The sequence below is a fragment of the Solenopsis invicta genome, chromosome 6 (genome assembly GCF_016802725.1).
Source record: "Solenopsis invicta isolate M01_SB chromosome 6, UNIL_Sinv_3.0, whole genome shotgun sequence".
NCBI classification, from domain to species: Eukaryota; Metazoa; Arthropoda; class Insecta; order Hymenoptera; family Formicidae; genus Solenopsis; species Solenopsis invicta.
In genome coordinates this window covers 18,058,675-18,077,644 of record NC_052669.1, presented here as the reverse complement: position 1 = coordinate 18,077,644, position 18,970 = coordinate 18,058,675, and the positions used below count along the sequence as shown (strand labels likewise).

The window sequence follows — 18,970 nt, the reverse complement described above, 5'->3', positions numbered from 1 at the left end:
TCAACCTGATGATGATCTTGAATTCGACCTTGAGATCGATCTCGGGCATAAAGGTATAAGTCAAAGTAACATTTTTAAAATGTAAAAACGAAATAATCGGTGCCGCCTGTAGGTATTAGCGTTACCTAAGGTGTACCACGTGTAGGTAACAAGATCGTACTTACACCTTATCGGGGTGCTTTCATAAGGTGGTTCCCCTTGCCGTCACCTTTGTGCATACGCATGTTGTTCAGTCTCGATGTTCAAAATGTCCACCACGTGCATTTATACAGGCTGTTACCCTACTTTGGAAATCATCCGTCGCCCGACGAATTTCGTCAGTATCTAGAGACTGAATGACTTGTCGAATTCTGTTTTTCATATCTTCTGCAGTCGTAGGTCGTTCGCGGTATACAAGGTCTTTTATTCGTCCCCACAAATAATAATCTAAAATTGTAAGGTCCGGTGATCGTGGTGGCCAATTATGTGGACCATGTTTACCTATCCATCGGCCGCGAAATATGCGGTTCAGTTGATGACGAGCAATGACAGACGTGTGGGCGGGACATCCATTCTGTTGAAACCACATATTTAGACGTAATTGGAGTGGAATATCTTCAAGTAAACGTGGAAGTTCGTTTTCGAGTAAATCGGCGTATAAAAAACGGTTTAAATTCTCTTGAAAGAAAAATGGTCCCACGATATGCGTATCAACAATTCCGCACCAAACATTGACTTTCCAGATACGTTGATGATCCATTTCTCGATACCAATGTGGATTCTCTTGTGCCCAATAACGAAAATTATGTGTGTTTATTTCGCCGTCACTTTTAAAGGTGCACTCATCAGAAAATAAAATACTTCTATGGAAATTAGGTAATTGTTGAGTAATCCAATTACAGAATATCAGTCTTTGTCTATGATCGTTCAATGTCATGGCCTGGTGAAGTGACATTCGATATGGATGGAATGAATTTTCACGAAAAATTCGACTGATCGTGCTTCGACTTATTCCACTATCTCTTGCTCGTCGCTTTAAAGAATCATTCGGAGTTACAAAGGCAGATGCAATTACATCAGGTGCTCTTACTGAACGAACTGATCGATGAATTTGCCTTCCCTTATTATGATCCGGCTGAACAATACCTTTTACAATTATTCGACGTTGTAAGCGACTGAAAACTTTGCGCGAATGTGGTGTATGATCGGGATATTCATTTCGCCACATTATTTCAGCTGCTCGAAAACTTCCAGCTCTACCCAAAACTGACATCATTAACGCAGCTTCTTCGTTCGGGTAAGGCATAACTACAAATTACGCTTACGACCGGGTTGCTTATTAGAAAACGTGAATTGGTGACGAGTTGCGTAATATTATGAATTCTAAGCAATGACTTTTAGGAGTGGTATGTAAGGGTGCTTTTTCGTGAAAATTACTTTATTGCTACAATAATCAACATTAAATGAAGATTAATATTAATAAATCAAGAATAAACGGCATCATAGAGCTGTACCGAATGTTAGAGATCTCGGTAATTAGGTATCTTCAAAACTCTACGCGTAGGACTATAGGTACACGCACCGGCAGAAATGGTGTCTCTCGACGCTAGCGCTCGGCTGCCGCACACACGCGGAGCCGCGCTCGTACGTGTGTCTAGGCTGCGCGGCGACGATCGGGGTGCGGGCGGAAAGTGGTGGGGGGCTTTACGATAGTGCATCCTCCTCGCTCGACGCTGGGTCGAGAGAGAAAGCATTATTCGACGTGATACCATGGGCGAAGTCGGTGTCCTCTGCTTATATTTTTCATTGCATTTTCTTGTAGTCGATTTCGAGAGCTTTCCAAAACACTATAAATAAGTTTATTTTGGTTAAGGACTTTCCGAGTTATGACGCTTGAAGGTTACAGTACACCGTAACTTTCAAGCCTCACAACTCGGAAAGTACTCAACAAAAATAAACTTTCTTATAGTGTTTTGGAAAGGTCTTGACACCAGCTATTAGATTCTGGAACCAAAAATGAGGTGTCCTATTTAAAAAAGTTAATGTTATTTTGATCTGACCTTGGCGACGCCATCCAAGGTCAAACTGATAAAATCAGTAAATAGATCTTTTAAAACCCTACAACTTTTGTCTGAAACATTTTTCTTTAAAATGTCGCGTTTACGAAAAAATCGGGTGGGACGGGTGGTCTGGGACACCCGGTATATATATATATATATATACATATTATATATAAAATTTATGTTATATATAATATATTTCTTTTTTATGAACAAATATAATGTGTTTTATATGTATTTACAGATTTATTTATTTCTATATATCTTAAACATCCTTTCCGAGAAAAACTTTACTTGAAATAGTACACGTATCGCATATTATATTATATCAAGTAAAATTGTCCTCTGAGAGGATGTTTTGGAATGTAGCTTAGATTTTAGGTCCTATTTTTAAACACATAGAAATAATTTTTGTAAATTATAATAGGACAAGATTCTGTTTTTAAACACTTAACTGTCGAATAACTTTGGCCTATGAATATAATAAAATGCTATTTTTCCATTGATTCTTCTGCTATTTTTTTATGCGAAAATTATTCCTATGTGCTCAAAAATAGGACTTAAGATGTAAGCTACATTCCGAAACATCCTCTCACAGGAAAATTTTACTCGATATAATATAGTATGCGTTATGTGTACTATGTATTTTGAGTAAAGTTTTTCTCGGAAAGGACGTTTTGGAACCTAATCCTAATAAATAATATTGCAAACTGAAGTAGGTGTCATGGACACAATCTTAGCTCTGGATTTAAGGTTGGATTTGCAATGGCACCTAAAATATTATCAGAAGCACCTAAATTTGCGTCTCTCATGTAAAATTATGTATCAACCGTTGAAACACGTTTTACTGTAGCTACACGTTAAAATGACTGTCATAGCTAACCCTAATAATTAATATTGCAAACTGAAGTAGGTGTCGTGGACCCAATCTTAGCTCTGAATTCAAGGTTGGATTTGCAATGGCACCTAAATTATTATCAGAAGCACCTAAATTCGTGTCCCCCTTATAAAATTATGTGTCAATCGTTGCAATATGTTATACTGTAGCCACACGTTAAAATGACTGTCGTAGCTAAATTCTTGTAACTCTTACCTACAATATTTACAGCTAATTAAAATTGGCCATGCTGCTAAAATTTTAGGTATCCATATGTTACGACTGAAATTTAGCTGGCACACTCAAAATCTTGCTGTTGCAACTAATCTTTTTTTTCCGTGTACGTATCCATCTATTTTGCCTAGCATCTGTCGGTAGTGGAAATCTATATATACGTTTATCATGAGACATACGTCCATTTATACAATCTTTATACATGCACCTTTTATAAAAGTTTTCAGACGTGCATGTATCGTTCAAGTCACTTCGATTTGCCATTTTTTTCGATTTGCCGTTTATCTTCTTTCTCTGATAATTAAACTTGTTTACAAACCCATTTTTCTTAAATTGCTAATTAAATAAATCCAATGCGCGAAAGTTTATGATTAATAAATGTAAATAAATACAAATATTAACAATACGAATCATTCAAATTTATTATATCTACGTGAACACGAAATATGCTAAAAGTGCATCCGCGATTGCAACTGATTTGTTTTGTTTAAACGTCTTCAAAACAAATTGAAAGCTCTGTTGAAACCGCGAATCTTGCTTCTCTCCCCACCGTCTATTGCCGGTTGCTAGTTCTTCCCGCTCCCAACCATCGATTGTCATTTTTAATTCGTGTATTGTCACGTACGATTATTCTGTCGTTATTATTATTCTGTCACTTAAGCAGTGCAGTGAGTGCAGCATTCAAGTGCTTAAAAATGTAAGTAGAAACATTTTTCATTTTATAACATCCCGAACAACACGCATATTAAAACACGTATTTGTTTGGGATATGTAAATACATGCATTTATTCCGCAAAATTATGTATTAGAATCAACTTCTTCCCAAGTAGAACAACGAGTCATAATAGCGTCAATATGACATAAAAGTAAATTGTGATTGATCGACATTTTGTAATCACTTTGATATCATTTTGTCGTCAGGATGACTCCCTGTTAGCTCAATAATCTGAATCTATCTTAACACAAATAATCCAGAAGTTCGAATGTATGTATCAAATGCATATATTGTCTTTGTAGTTTATTGGACGTTAAACAAGGACAAATAATGCTCTATGCGTTGATTTGATGCGTAAATTCGAACTTCTGAAATATTCGCGTTAAGGTAGGTCCAAATTATTAAGCCAAGAGATTGATTCTGTAATTTTTACGGTGTCGTTGTGATTATGATATTGTTGCGCAGGTTTTTAAAAAATGTCCAAATTAATTTATTGTATGTTATTGATAAAATTATAATATATAGGTCAGGACAGCGAAAAAAGGCGAAAAAGAAAGAAAAGGAGGAAATGGAGATTGACAGAGATGTTGAGGAAGGAGTAGATGAAGAGGCATTATTGGGCGAGGAGGAGAAAGAAGAGGAAGAGGTGGAAAAGAAGGAGGAGAAAAAAAAGAAAGAAAGGACGAAGAGAGGAGGAAAAGATCTCGAGGAAAGAAACAAAATGTAAGATATATGCTACTAATTTTTTAAATGGGTGTTGTATTTTATTTAATTACTTTTTTACAATTTATATATTATAATATTATTTATTTTTTTTCAGATATGGAAAATGAGGTAGGCGAGACCAAAGAGGCGGAAGAAGCGCAAGAGGCGCAATAAGAGCCGCAAGAGGCGGTAGAGATGAAAGAGGAGGAAGAGGCAATTGGAGAGGAAGAGGAGGGTGGAAAGGAAGATGGAAGGGAGGCTGAAGAGGAGAATGGAGAGGAGGATAGAGAGGAGGATCGAGAGAAGGATGGAGAAATGGATTTCGTCGCGGATGGGTGGGGAAAAGGGGATCAACATTTGTTTTTAATATTTAAGGTTAAATTAATAAATTAATTTGTAAAACCTGAAATATATACAATTTGATTTATAATTTTCCACTTTTTAATACTTTCAAAAATATTTCCTTGTATTATTTCATTGTAATTAGCCCTGTTGTGGACTGACAAAATACGTCACTTGGACGACAATAAAGGTAATAAATATTTTTTTTCAAATCAACTTTGCATAAAATAATTGTAAAAATCACACGGGATTATATATTTGTTTTTACCATTAGCCTTGAAAAAAACAATTTTTAGAAAATTGCTGCGTATATTTTAATCATTATTTAACTTTAATTTTTCGAAAATATTTCAGTAAATTGCATTTTCTCACTCTTATTGTTAGTTAATAAAGGTTAATATCGAGAAGAATTTGATTAAAATCCGTTAGTTTATCGACTAACGCTTCGATATCTTATATCGTATATTATTATATAATTTTTTATTAATTTTTTTTAAGTTTTGATTAATTTTTACGTGATATTTCGTAAAAACTGTTGAAAGGTTGTATTGAAATCAGATCAATAATCCTCACGCTTGTAAGTTAGAGAATAAAAATAAGTATCCATATATTTCATTGATTTTTATTACATTATTATTATTATTGTGCTACATTAAACGCGCGTATTGTCATTTGTAAATCATGTGTATGCACGCATATGCCATTGTAACAAAATAAAAAACATTTATAAAGAGTGGGCGCTTTCTGGTCTCTCTACGTCCTTGCCCAGAAATCGTCCGAAATTCTCTTTCTGAATTTTACGGCTTAAACGTAGCACGGAAAACGTGATGGAAGAGAGGGGAGTGAAGAGGAGGATATCCATAGAGATAACATCGCCGCTCGCTCCATGTCTATCACCGCGATGCTTTCTCTTTCTAACTGAAGGCCTAAACAATTAAAGGACAATCACGTTAAAAGAGAAAGAGAGAGAGAGAGAGAGAGAGAGAGAGAGAGAGAGAGAGAGAGAGCGAGAGAGAGAGTTGCGTTAAGATTAAAAAAAATTAAAAAAGCTAATTTTTTCAAAAGCATAATTTGAAGACATTTAAGTAATAAAGAATTATGTAAACATAAAAAGATGGTATACTCATTTGTGGAAAGATATTTATTTCTTCTTCATCATATGATGCGATGTAAATTACAATTATTTTTTAAGTACTGCGTAAAATAGAATGTTTCTTTATTAAAGAACCAAATTCTCTCTGTTACTATTAAACATCTTTTTTAAGTAAAAATATGAATGTGCAAAATATGGGCATAAACGTATTGATATGTATTAATATCAATGTTAATGTAAATAATTCAGACTATAATAAATAAAAAATTACGCGAAAGTAGACGTAATTAATCATTTGTGCACATTCTCGACCCCTGTTCTGGATGCAACATACGCGATACGCGTCAGATCAAGAGGCGCGGTCACGTCTCGTGCCAATTAAAAAAAAAAAAAAAAAAAAAGCGAAAAAGACCGAGCGCCTCTTTTACGCGAGTCAGCGAGTTCAAGCATAACGAGATTAACAGATCTCAGTAACAACTGAACCGATCAAGTTCTGAGTAGTCTCAATCGATAGCTTGGGAACGAATTGCATAATAAAAGTGTTTTTATTTTTTCTCTCCGTGCCCTACGAGCGGAGATATCGCGATGCAATTCTAAGATTTCAACATTTTTACGTTACGAAACGTCATTGTTTTCATCATCATTATCGTCGTCGTTGTCGCCCTCAAGAATTCTCCCTTTCACATTTTCGACACAGAGTGGCGCTGGCATACATTAGCTGTATGTGCTGTATGCGATTGTGGTGTACTTGTGGTGTATGTGGTGAAGTACTTCTTGACATTATGGCCGCCGTGACAGGTTTTCTAACCTAATTATGCCTCAATCGTCAACAATAATAATCTCGGTTCGCGCGGCAGTCCGATACTTTTTTTAATCAATTCGTCCGTTTCGTCGTGTAAAACCGGGTCGATTTGATCGATCGAGTCTATTTATCAATCAATAGAAGGTCGCAGGTAAGTTATTATCGAGGACAGCACGTAGTGTATTAGTGGTGGTCGACGATGGGGAACGATGCGCGGTGACGGCGACGGCGACGGCGACGACGCGCGGTAACGACGACGACGACGGCGGCGACGGCGACGGCAACGGTGACGACGCGCGATAACGACGACGACGGCGACGACGCGCGGTAACGACGACGACGACGACGGCGACAACGGCGACGGCGACAGCGACGGTGACGACGCGCGATAACGACGACGACGGCGACGACGCGCGGTAACGACGACGACAACGGCGACGGCGACAGCGACGGTGACGACGCGCGATAACGACGACGACGGCGACGACGCGCGGTAACGACGACGGCGACGGCGACGGCGACGACGCGACGGCGACGGCGACGGCGACGGCGACGCGACGACGACGGCGAGGCGACGGGGACAACGGCGACGAAGGAAAAGCAGTAGCTGTTTTTCCCTCCTACCGCACAGCGCCGCGCCTACAGCCATGGCTGCCTACGTCTCGGCGACCGGCGGGCGGTCCTTGCGCGCGGTGATACGCGCTTATTCGCAGACTTTATTAATTTTTATTTCGTTAACTATGGCAAATATTAAAAAATGGTAAAGGACTTTTCTGCTCAGTTTTACTTGATCTATCAATCCACGAAACCACGGGTGATCGTTACCTGACACCCTGTATATTTTTTAAAAGAAAGGCAAAAAAGATGCCAATTTATGCCTGTGCACGCACCTCATCGTTAATTTTTTTTAATTAACAGAAAAATTTTTTTATGCTAACCCATGTGGTAATTTTATTTTTAACTTTAATTTCACAAAACAAAAGCAGTACTACATTATACTTTGTATTCTCATTGAAAAATTTTCCTATTCCAACCCAAGTGGTATGTACTAAAAAATGAGTGAAATCTTTAAATTGCGCCAATTATAAAAAGAATATATTGCTCTTTGAAATAACTACTGTACTACTTTTAACGAATAAAATGCAAGTGATAGTATATTTATTTTTTAAGTAAAACCCAAGTAGCGGTATCTTTAATTCCTTTTTAAATAATTCCTTTTTAAATTTAAGTGATATTGTCTGTGTATTTTTATTGAAACATTTTTCTGTTCTAACCTAAGTGGATGTACTTAATTTAAAAAAGTTTCAATGAAATATGTAACATTTAATCTCAAAATATTAAAGAGAAAACAGAAATGAGAATATTTTATTAAAATAAAAAATTTTTAAACTATAAAAAATTGGCGCTGCTAGATGTCTAAATATAATCTAAATAAAATGTTGTAAAATAGCAGCGTCAATTTTTTGTATTTTATTTACAGCAAAATGGATGTTAGTACGGACAACAACCTACATCCATTTCTCGAGAGATGGATGTGAGTTGTTGTCCGTGCTAACATCCACACTGTTTTTAACGGCAAGTTGCAAAATGGATGTGACACGTAGTTCCCATTCTGGCCAGAATGGATGTGCATCACTAGTGTACGGGAGTTTCGAAGCGTTATGGCAAAAAGGCCGCCGTGGCCGCTCTCAGGTCCCTCTCTGCCAATGTAAAGCCAATGTACTGTGCTACTAGGGAAGTTCGCGCCAATATCAAGTTTTATCTATTTTCAAGCAATAATAGATAATTCCAAATTTATAATAAATAATTTATTAAAATGCATTGTGTATATGTATATGTATACACCGTACAGTTATATAATATATTTAAAGATTATTTTATTTTACATATATTAAGTTTTGTAAAAGAATTACTTTTAAAAATTAATTTTTAAAATTTTAATTAATTTAATCAAGTTAAAATAGCATATTAATTTTTTCTAAGATACAGATAAAAATATTTGTCGTCTTTGTAAAGGTTGAATTTCTTTCCAATTAGATTTTATAAATTCACTACTTTTATTCTTTAGTTTCCAGAACTCATTGAGTTATTTAGGCCAGAGGACGACTGTGCCAAGACTGTGTTGTTATTGTTCATTTTAAGCTAAGAGTTTTGTATACAAGCTAACATAAGGTCTAGATTAAAATAAAATAAATAACAAAACTCGAAGACCGTTGTAGGTATAACAATTTATAGAAACGTTTATTTTGACGTTCTTAAAACAGTGATTGTAAATTTTTATTACAAATATATTTTTTGTGTTCATAAGAAATTTTAATTTAATTAATAATAGAAGAGAATTTTAAAGTTTCTTGATTAAAAAAAATTAACGTATTTTATATTACATAATTAAAAACGATTTAAAAATTAAATATTTATAATAATTTAAAAATATAAGATTTAAAGGAAAAAAAATTATTTTGTCGGGAATGCCAAATATCGGCAACGAACTGCTTTATTATAGTAAGAGTGTGAATACTAGATACCCATAAAATTTAATATCAAAGATTTCTCTTGTCAGACAACCTTGTCACTTTCTCTTTCTTTTTCGGACGGTCTCTCGTTCTCTTAAATGGTGCAACGCATTTAAATATGCAACGCGAGAAAGAGCCGAGAGAGCAACCGTAAACTAGTTTTATAATTATATAATTCTTTACTGTTTATTATTTTGCAAATATATTACTAGTGTAAAACTAATCAAAATTGAGACAAATTTTGTTATATTCAATAATACAACAACATAGTGGCAGATACATAACAAAATTTGCTGATGCAGCATGTCGACAAACCAGACAAAGTTTGTTAATAATTTGGCGGTAAATTATCGGTAAAAAAACAAGCATAGTTTTTCAGACATAACATGACGGAAAAGTGTCCTCCGTGAAGTTTTGTGATTACATGTGTAATTATCAGATTTCTTATGATTAAAAATGATTTCATTTAACTAGAAACATTCCTGATTGTTAATTTCTTTCAAGTAGAATTAAATTTTTCTATTAAAAAAATGCGTTTCAAAAATCTTTAATGGCCTTTTTTAAGAACAGTATAGTGTGATCTCTAATAACAAGATTGCACTGATTTAATGAATTTTATAACACATGATATTCAACGATTGCACAAAATAATTTCTGCTGATTACATATAATTTTATTATGATTTCTGATGATTTCATATGACTTCACGATTACAATTGATTACAACATGATTGCATAAAGATTTTATAATGATTTCAAGAGTACTGTCCCACGATTACGTTAAATGGTAAACCCCTTGATTGGGTGTTAAGAAAAATGTGAGTAGTGATACAGAATTAATTGAGTGCGACTCAACTCCGGAAATCTGCATATTATAGGCGTTGCGATACAGGTGCAAAAACGATGCGGTTATTCTTTCTTATCAACGGCTATGGGTACGCCTTAACCAAGATTAGACGTACGGTATATTTTAAGCTGTTTTAATGACTGTTACTTGTCCGAAGCGAGGAGGTGCCGCGGAGTCGTTTAGCGAATTCGTATTTTTCATTTCGAGCATTGTTATTTGCATAAATTCACACGCGTTGAGCTTCGAGTCGAGAAGAGAAATGCCACTCGTCGAGCGACTGCGTCTCGACGAGATCACTTCGTACCCCGAACTCAGACCGACAACTCCAGATAATGAATACTCGTGGTTGGTTCTTCTAGATGCCTCTTGCCTTTATTCAGGTTCGACCAGTGCACGTGTACCTTTTTCAGCCAAATTTTACATGCATTCATACAGAATGTAGATTTTATGATCCTACACTGAGAAAAAAACGGTTGTCCAATCATTAAATTCTATCAACCGATTAAGTTTCCTCAATTTAAGTATTTACATATATTTTTAACATAATCTAAATACATAAAATATTTATATAGTTAAGTTAAATATATAAATACTTATTTTGATATATGTAAGGCCGTATACTCAAAATATATAAAATTATTTATGTATTTAAATGTATTAAATGAAATACATATTTAAATTTAAAAAGAGCATGTATAAAATTTATTTTAATTCATATAAATTATAATGTAAATATATAATTATTTAGACTGAAAAAATTTAGTCAAAATAAAATTGAAAAATGAAATTAATTTAACCCTTTTTTTTTAGTGCACATCCGATTCTGAATATCATTGTCCGATTTTTTGTTAAATTTTTAAATATTCGTAATTCTCCCTCGTTAAAATTGAAATAAATCAACTTAATTAAAATTGTAAAAGCAACTGGACAACAAAATCGGAAAATTATTCGAATTAGACGCAATACAGGGTACTTAGAAATGCATGCTCAATGGTATCGATATGTTCTTTATCTGATAAAAAAGCTATCACATCATGCAGTCTTTTTTTTCTTTGTTCGATGCGTAAATAACGACTCGTTGAAATACGTAAAAAATAATTTTGTTCCAGGTGTTACGTCGTAAACGACGTAAGTTTGCCGGATACGAGGAACGCACGAATCGAACAATGATTTTTCGTTAACGAAAATATGCTATATGATACAGAGGAAAAAAGGGGGTTGTGAAATATCATTTTGTTTTGCGACAATATATAACTCAGTAAACGCGACACAATTCTAACCAATATCAGCCATAGAGTTTTTACTAATCACCCTATAGGTCGAAATTTATCAGGTATATAAAATGAACGTAATTTACAAAACTGAAGAAAGAAACAAAAGATGGGTCTGTGTAATAATAGGGAAATTGAGCAATACTAATAATCAATGTAATAAATGGTACTTTTGTTCATAAAAAAGCATAAATTCGTAAATTTTACACACAAATAAGTGTTACAAAATAAGGTTTGACGAAAATTTCATAAAGCATATTTTATTTAAAAAATTTTCTTTTGCGACGGCTGTACAATTCATTACTTGTCAGTTGTTTTACAATATAAATGTTTTCGTTTACAATGTTTCGAAACATATTTATGTGATTCCGTATGCATTAATCTCCCTATATTCTGCGCTATAAATCACTCCTACGTGACTAGTCATTCATATTGCAGTGAAACGCAATCTGAATTGTATCTCTATGGATTAAAAAGGATTCACTGATTTATTATCCATTGTTTCATTGATCCTCGTCGGCATTTCAGGAGGGATTAAATCATCTCCTCTTATAATATACACGGTGCAAAATAAGCACTTTGTGTTCGGTAAACCGCGAGTGACTCGTCCGCACACTGAACTAACGATAACCTGACATTCTAATTTTGTTATTATTAAACTGATAATGACTCCAAAGAAGAGTCGCAACGTTTGAACTTGTAATGAATAAACAAAAAATTTTTAGTATATTTATTTGAAAAATTAATATATAATATACTTCTTAAAATTACATAGATAGTATATACCTGTAAAAATTTTTACTATCGCAAAAGTGAAATGCAACTTTTACAAGAATACAACGAATGACCAGTAACCATTCTACAATGTTTAAATAGACTGTAACAAAGTAATTTTAACGGTTGTTCTTAGAATTCAACGTGAATTATACGAGATATCATGATGTTTCAACACCCTATGTAGATAAATTCCATAATCACTGACCTTCCTCTATATAGAGTCATGTCGTCGAATTGTTTCGATAGGTAAGTACAGAATTTCTGATATTATTGCTATATTTTTCGATGCCCTGTGTAATGCGTTCACTAGATATCACACGGTGCATAGATAAATTCATAGGATGTTTGCAAAGTACAAATGCAGATATCTTATTATTAGAATGTGCAGATTACTGTACCTAGCGTCCTGTCGATGTATGGCATATAGTGCGGGGATATTTAGCCATCAGCAGTTTGTTTTACTCCAATTTATGGAGCGAGGTCACTCTGCCGCCTTTATCGTTCGTCCCTTTTTGGAATTTAGCATGGAGTTCGGTTTTTATATCACTATTATTTCAGATAACATTTTTTCTCTTATAATAATTTATAAAATAAATAGCCTAATTATTGGAACGAATTACAGTGTCCCAAATATTGGATCTTTAATGCCTTTCTTTTAATTAGAAGAATAAAGTTTTACTTTCAATGTAATGTTATGCAATAAATTCCTTACAAATCCAAGTAAAATTAAATTTTATATATACAACCATATACATATACATATATATATATATATATATATACAGGGTTGGGAAGTAACGCGTTACTTGTAACGCCGTTACCGTTTTCGTTACTTTTTTATGGTAACGAGCGTTACTTTTTTATGTCTGTAACGGTAACAGAATTCAGTCGTTATTTTTCGTTACTTTAGCTGGCAGTATCTATGTTTCATAAAACGTATGATGCGTCATTTTATCCTTGTTTTACATTTGGTAACCAACATGCGTTTTACAGAATTCGGCCCGTAATTAGTAGTTGCCAAATTATACAAGTACGTTCGTTCATACAGCGCGCCAGCGGTATCAGTACGGGCACTATTTGCAGCTCGCGCGCAGCGTAGGAGAAATGGTTGGCAGCACTCGCCCCATTAATTAACGTAGACTTTTTGTATTAATCAATTATGTTTAATTATCACTCATAATCATTTGATATGATTATGAATCGCAATTGCGATAGGATTTATATTCAGTGATAGAATCATATTCTTGAATGTACACATGGAGACATATGGTACATATGATATTCATAGTCCACTCTTACATTTAAGATCGTTTTAAGTATCATTTTATGATGCCATTAACCAATCAGAAAGACGTATCAGCATCTTAAGACATTACTTAAGATGATCTCGAAATAAGAATCTACTATGAATACCGGCCATAAATGTTTTAACATCTGAAGTTGCACGTGTATTGAAGACAACATAAGAAAGTATGAGATAAAGGCATGAAAAGACGTAGGAAGGTATTTATGTTCCTCTGTGCGGATTTTGTAAAACAAAAAAAACATGAAATGTTTCTTTTTATCACGTATTGAATAGACTTTTTTGACGTTAAAAGATCTCTATTTAACATCACCAAAAAGTAACAAATCGTTATTTTCCAAGCAACAGTAACGGTAACGCGTTACCTTTATAAGTTAGTAACGGTAACGGTAACGAGTTACTTTTTACAAACAGTAACGATAACGGTAACACGTTACTTTTTTAAGGTAACGTTCCCAACCCTGTATATATATATATATATAATTTATATATATATATATATATATATATATATATATATAAAATTCAATTTTATTAATTAATAATTTATGTATTACTTATACAAATAACACAATTTATATCATCAACATTAAACCATTTGTTCTATAATTTGTTAGAATTTTTACATACATTTTTGAATTTTTCAAAAATTTATGTCATATTTTAATCTTTTACAAATTTTGTTGATTTTTTTTATACAAATTAAAACACTTCAAAAATACAAAAAGTTTATGTCTTTTTTTTTTATATACAAAATTTCTGAAATAATCTAAGATTTCTTATTCTATAATTTTTGAAGGAGTTTGTCAAATTGAAAAATTCTTTTAAATATAAGTATGAGAATGAAATAAATAAGAATTTTGTCTGGATACATTGGCTCTTTATCACTTTCACTTTCGCTCGATCTTTCAGATCCGTGAACCAAGGCCATCACAGAGTTGGCGTCGATACCTCGACTAGTTGGCCTCATCGGCGTGGCTCTTCTCACTATTGGCTTAATAGCTTCTGGACGGCTGAGTAGGCGCATATTTAATCGGTTTAAGCGCCGGTGCGGTAATGGGCACAGGAGCAACTTTCGTAATCGTCGAAAGCGAAACCGTATTGAGAGGAGACATTTCAAAGTGCGACTGCCGCAGCATTGGCGCTGATGCTGAAAAATATCGCTACGTCCGTCGGTTTTACCCTTGTGCCAGCGTTCACGCACTTTTTCCTCGCGGACACCGGCCTGAGGTCCCCCCAGGGTTTCTGCTGATGACGATCGCCTTTGTCCCTACCGCGTTGGGCACTCTGGCCGTACGATTCCCAACTCCGCAGCGAGCATCCCCTTACAGGTGACTGCAGAGGACATGCTCGTTTCACTTCTTCAATACTCATTTCTTTTCATTTCAACATAAGAGTTCAATATAAACTCTCACATTAATACCTAATTAAAGTAGACTTATTCATTTGAAATTTTTTGTAAAAAGACATTTTTACTACAAAAGACAAAACTCGTTACGTCATTTTGATTCTTATCGACGTCATATCCACAGAAAAAAAGTGTTCTCTTATAATAGAATTTATCCTCAAAATATTATGGTAATCTTGAGACAATTTAAACTTTGAAGAATTTTACTATATTTTAGTAAAAATTTAACTAAATGTTATTAAAATTTTACTAAATTTTATTAAAAATATAATAAAATTCAAAATTTATGTTGTTCCACAACTACCGTGATTGAGGGAAAATTTTAAGAGCAAATTGTTCTCGCGTTTAGACTTAACTTATACATATGACTACTATTGGTTTCTAACGTGGTCGCTACTCGGAGGAATTGATATTAGCGGTCTGTTCGCCTGCCAAGACCTAACACTCTGCGATGTACTGCATCGCTCGCACAGATTGTTCTCCACTATTGTCGGATTGGGTGTTCTGGCCTTCTGCTTCGTGCACAGTACGTGTCTCTCATAATATTGATCTTTATTTGTTTTCTCTTTTTCTTCTTATAGTTTACAGAGTTTTATAAATTTCGCTTCTTTGGTACACGCAATACGCCTAATATGACAATAACAAGGTAAACCTTACGACCAAAGACATTTATCAAATTTATGATTTGACGATTGCAGGTGAAAACGCAGGTGTCTTCGAGTGGTCGCGTTGCTGCAGTTCCTCGGCGGATGCTACTGGATCATACCGTCCGTTTGGGAAATCGTTCGAGCGCGAAAAGTTAGAGAGAATTAACAAAAGTTATTACAAAAATTCATAAATTCTGCGGTCCATCGCGGAAATACATTATATATTTACAGAGCGTTAACATTGTGGAGCAATGTGCAAAACTGTTACGCTGAAGAAACAAGTGTTCAATTATAAGATGTTAAAACATTCTATTTCTGTCTCCGTTTATAAAATAAAAATTTTAGTTTTAAAAACGGTGTGTTAGATTTAAAACATTAAAGTTAAAGATTTCACTTAACATAAACGTTTCAGTGTTTTGTAAATATGAACGTATTTCCAAGTATTTAAAAAACGGAAACGGAAATAAAACAATTTAATGAAACGTGTCTTTTTAAGATGTAATGATTTCTGAAACGCCTTTAAACAATAGAAAAAATACCCTTACGAAGTAATCGTAAGAATAAATAAGTGTGCTCCGTGTAATACGTGATTAGTGTTCCTTCACGTTGATCCGTGAATTACATGACTGACTTTAGATTGTCAAGCATGCAAGGCAATATATGTCGGATTTTACATTTTTACGTTTATATTACTTCCCAACTTGAATGGAGGAGCAGTAGAACGAGTGTTTCTATATTATACGATATAGTTTACGTCTGTGACTACAATAAAGTGTAGTGAAACCTTTATTAAAATATCTTTTGTAATTGTCGACAATATTAACAATGCATATCACGGTATTATCACACTGATCACTGTCTTACCTTACTGACAAATTTATTCTATTATTTGTATTTATCCTGCGAATCTTTTTGTAGACTTATTGTTAGAATACATACGATCGCACTTCTCAATCTAAATATCAGTTGTACGTTATCGGTACACTGATATGCATTTCACTTGGATACACCAAAATAGAATTATATCACAAGATAATTGCAAGATAAATGGAACGAACGATAAATATTCCATGATATCTTGCACGCTATTTCCCCTTTAAAAGGGAAACATAAAATTGGGCATTTAAAATTTATATTTTCTGATTAAATCTAACTGATAATTAATTATCGCATTACAACTAACAAGGGATACTTGCCAGCAGCAATATCGCCGATTTTAATAATATTTTATGGGTGTGCAGTATTCACTTACGCGGTACTACAGTAAAACCGTAAGTTGCGATATTTAGGTATTCTCGAGAAAATGACGATTAAATATTTCCAGCATCTATAGCACTGTTACAGAAGAATGTTACTATAGGACTTTACCGTTACGTAATAGTAAGTGTTTCTATAAATCGTTACACCTACAACGATCTCCGAGTAAAACGGTTGTGCTTTTGTTATTTGTTTTGTCCAGACCTTATTGTTAGCTTGTATACAAAACTCCTTGTCTAACGAAAAAATTGATAATAACAACATAATCTCAACACAGTCGTATTTCGAGTTAAACTTGTTCCCACGAACATGTATTTCGCAAAAAATATTTGTGCTCATTTATTGACAATATGAATATTTCAGGAGTGTCAATGAGCGCTAGTTCAAATGAAAAAGAACGACAAGATTTCTTCTGTAACGGTATTATAGGTGCTGTAAATATTTAATCGTGATTTTTTCGAGAATGCCTAAACTTACAGTTTTACTGTAGTAATCAGTGAATATCACACACTCATAAAATTTTATTAAAATCGATGATGTATCGCTTGCAGGTTTCCCTTGTAAGTAGAATAAAAAGATAAAAGTTAAGACTGCACACTTCTCATTCACTTACGTATTATAAGAATATGCCACGTTTATAGTTATCATCTAATTTATTGCGGACAATATTTAAGTGCAATATTACCCATTTTATTGCATTTAAATTGCATTTGTTTGCATAAACCAACTCGCATCTAGCTATTGTTAAATATTTCTGAAGTATTCACGAAATGTTCATGAAGTTAAAAAGTAACATTTTAAGAATGTTACGGCCTATCTCAAAATACTTAAAGAATGTAAAAGCAATATTCAAATGTCAGTAAAATTTTGAATTTTTTAAGAATATTGAGGGGAAATATGGAATAATTTTTATGCATTCAGAGAATGTTCCGTATGTTTCAAAAAATTGTCATTCTCTCAGAAATCTACTCTTTCTAAATTAACTTTCAACAAAACTAAATGAAACTGTCAAATACATTTCATTTACTTTCATGTTGAAGCTCAATTTTGGAGGTTCACCTTCGAGAAATACTTTCGTTAGGATACGGACTATATCTATCCTATATGCAGAAAATAACGCGTTACTTACAACGCCGTTTCAGTTATTAATTTCTTTTTAATAACGGATTTTTTCCAAATAATGTAATTATATATTTTTAGTAACAGTAATAAATTTAAGGATTACTTTTGACGCTTTGAGCTTTGATGATATTTATTTGTAACATAATTTCCATTGTATATTTAATCGTCAGTACTTATATATAGTCTGTTGTTATATTTAAGATCAAGAGACTCGGTAATGTTTCGCGCCAAATGAACACGTAGCAAGAGAAACCGCATCTCTTTACGCGAACCAGCGACTTCCGAGTACCAGATATTATCAGAGTAACGGCTGAATCCATCAAGTTCTAAGTAGTCTCAAATGATAACTTGGGTGCGAATTGTACAATATTATCTTAACTCAGATAACAAAATATCCATAAAACATTATTATATTTTTAGGGTGTTTTATGGACATTTTTAAGAGATACTATTGGGGTAAGTTAAGTTTTAAGATAATGTAAATCAATCTCTTATTGTCACATATATTTTAAGAATGATTTTAAGTCTGAAATTATCATGTTAAAATTTTTAAACACAAGACTGAAGGTGTAATGAAAATTTGCTGAAATTCTTTGAATTTGCTTAAATTTATAAATTTAATCAAATTTTTTAATTTGCATTTTGAGAGATATTAAATATTTCTCTTAAACTTTTCTTGGTCTCGCCAATTCAAGATACAGAATATAATATTATCTTTTTTTAAAAATATAACATAGTTTTAATTTTATATTTTAAAGAACATTAGAAAAGTAAATTTCATGTTTAATTTGATCTTATTTTTAGCATTAAAAAGTAACAAAAAAGTAATGAATTGTTACTTAAGTAACAAGCAAGTGCAGTTTTAAAAAGTAACTTTCCTAATTTTGAGCTCATATAATTTTTATTTACAAGAAATATAACTCTGCTGTATATATCTGGTGGCTGGGATGCGTATCGTTCGAAGTATTTTATTAACATATGAACATTTCGTAAACATTCTTTCACTACTTTCAAGCAA

General features: G+C 33.5%; 1 pseudogene; it reads left to right on the top strand.

Moving 5' to 3' along the window:
• The first annotated feature begins 10,086 nt into the window (after positions 1-10,086).
• Positions 10,087-14,924, top strand: LOC105203518 (annotated as a pseudogene).
• The last annotated feature ends 4,046 nt before the right edge of the window (positions 14,925-18,970 follow it).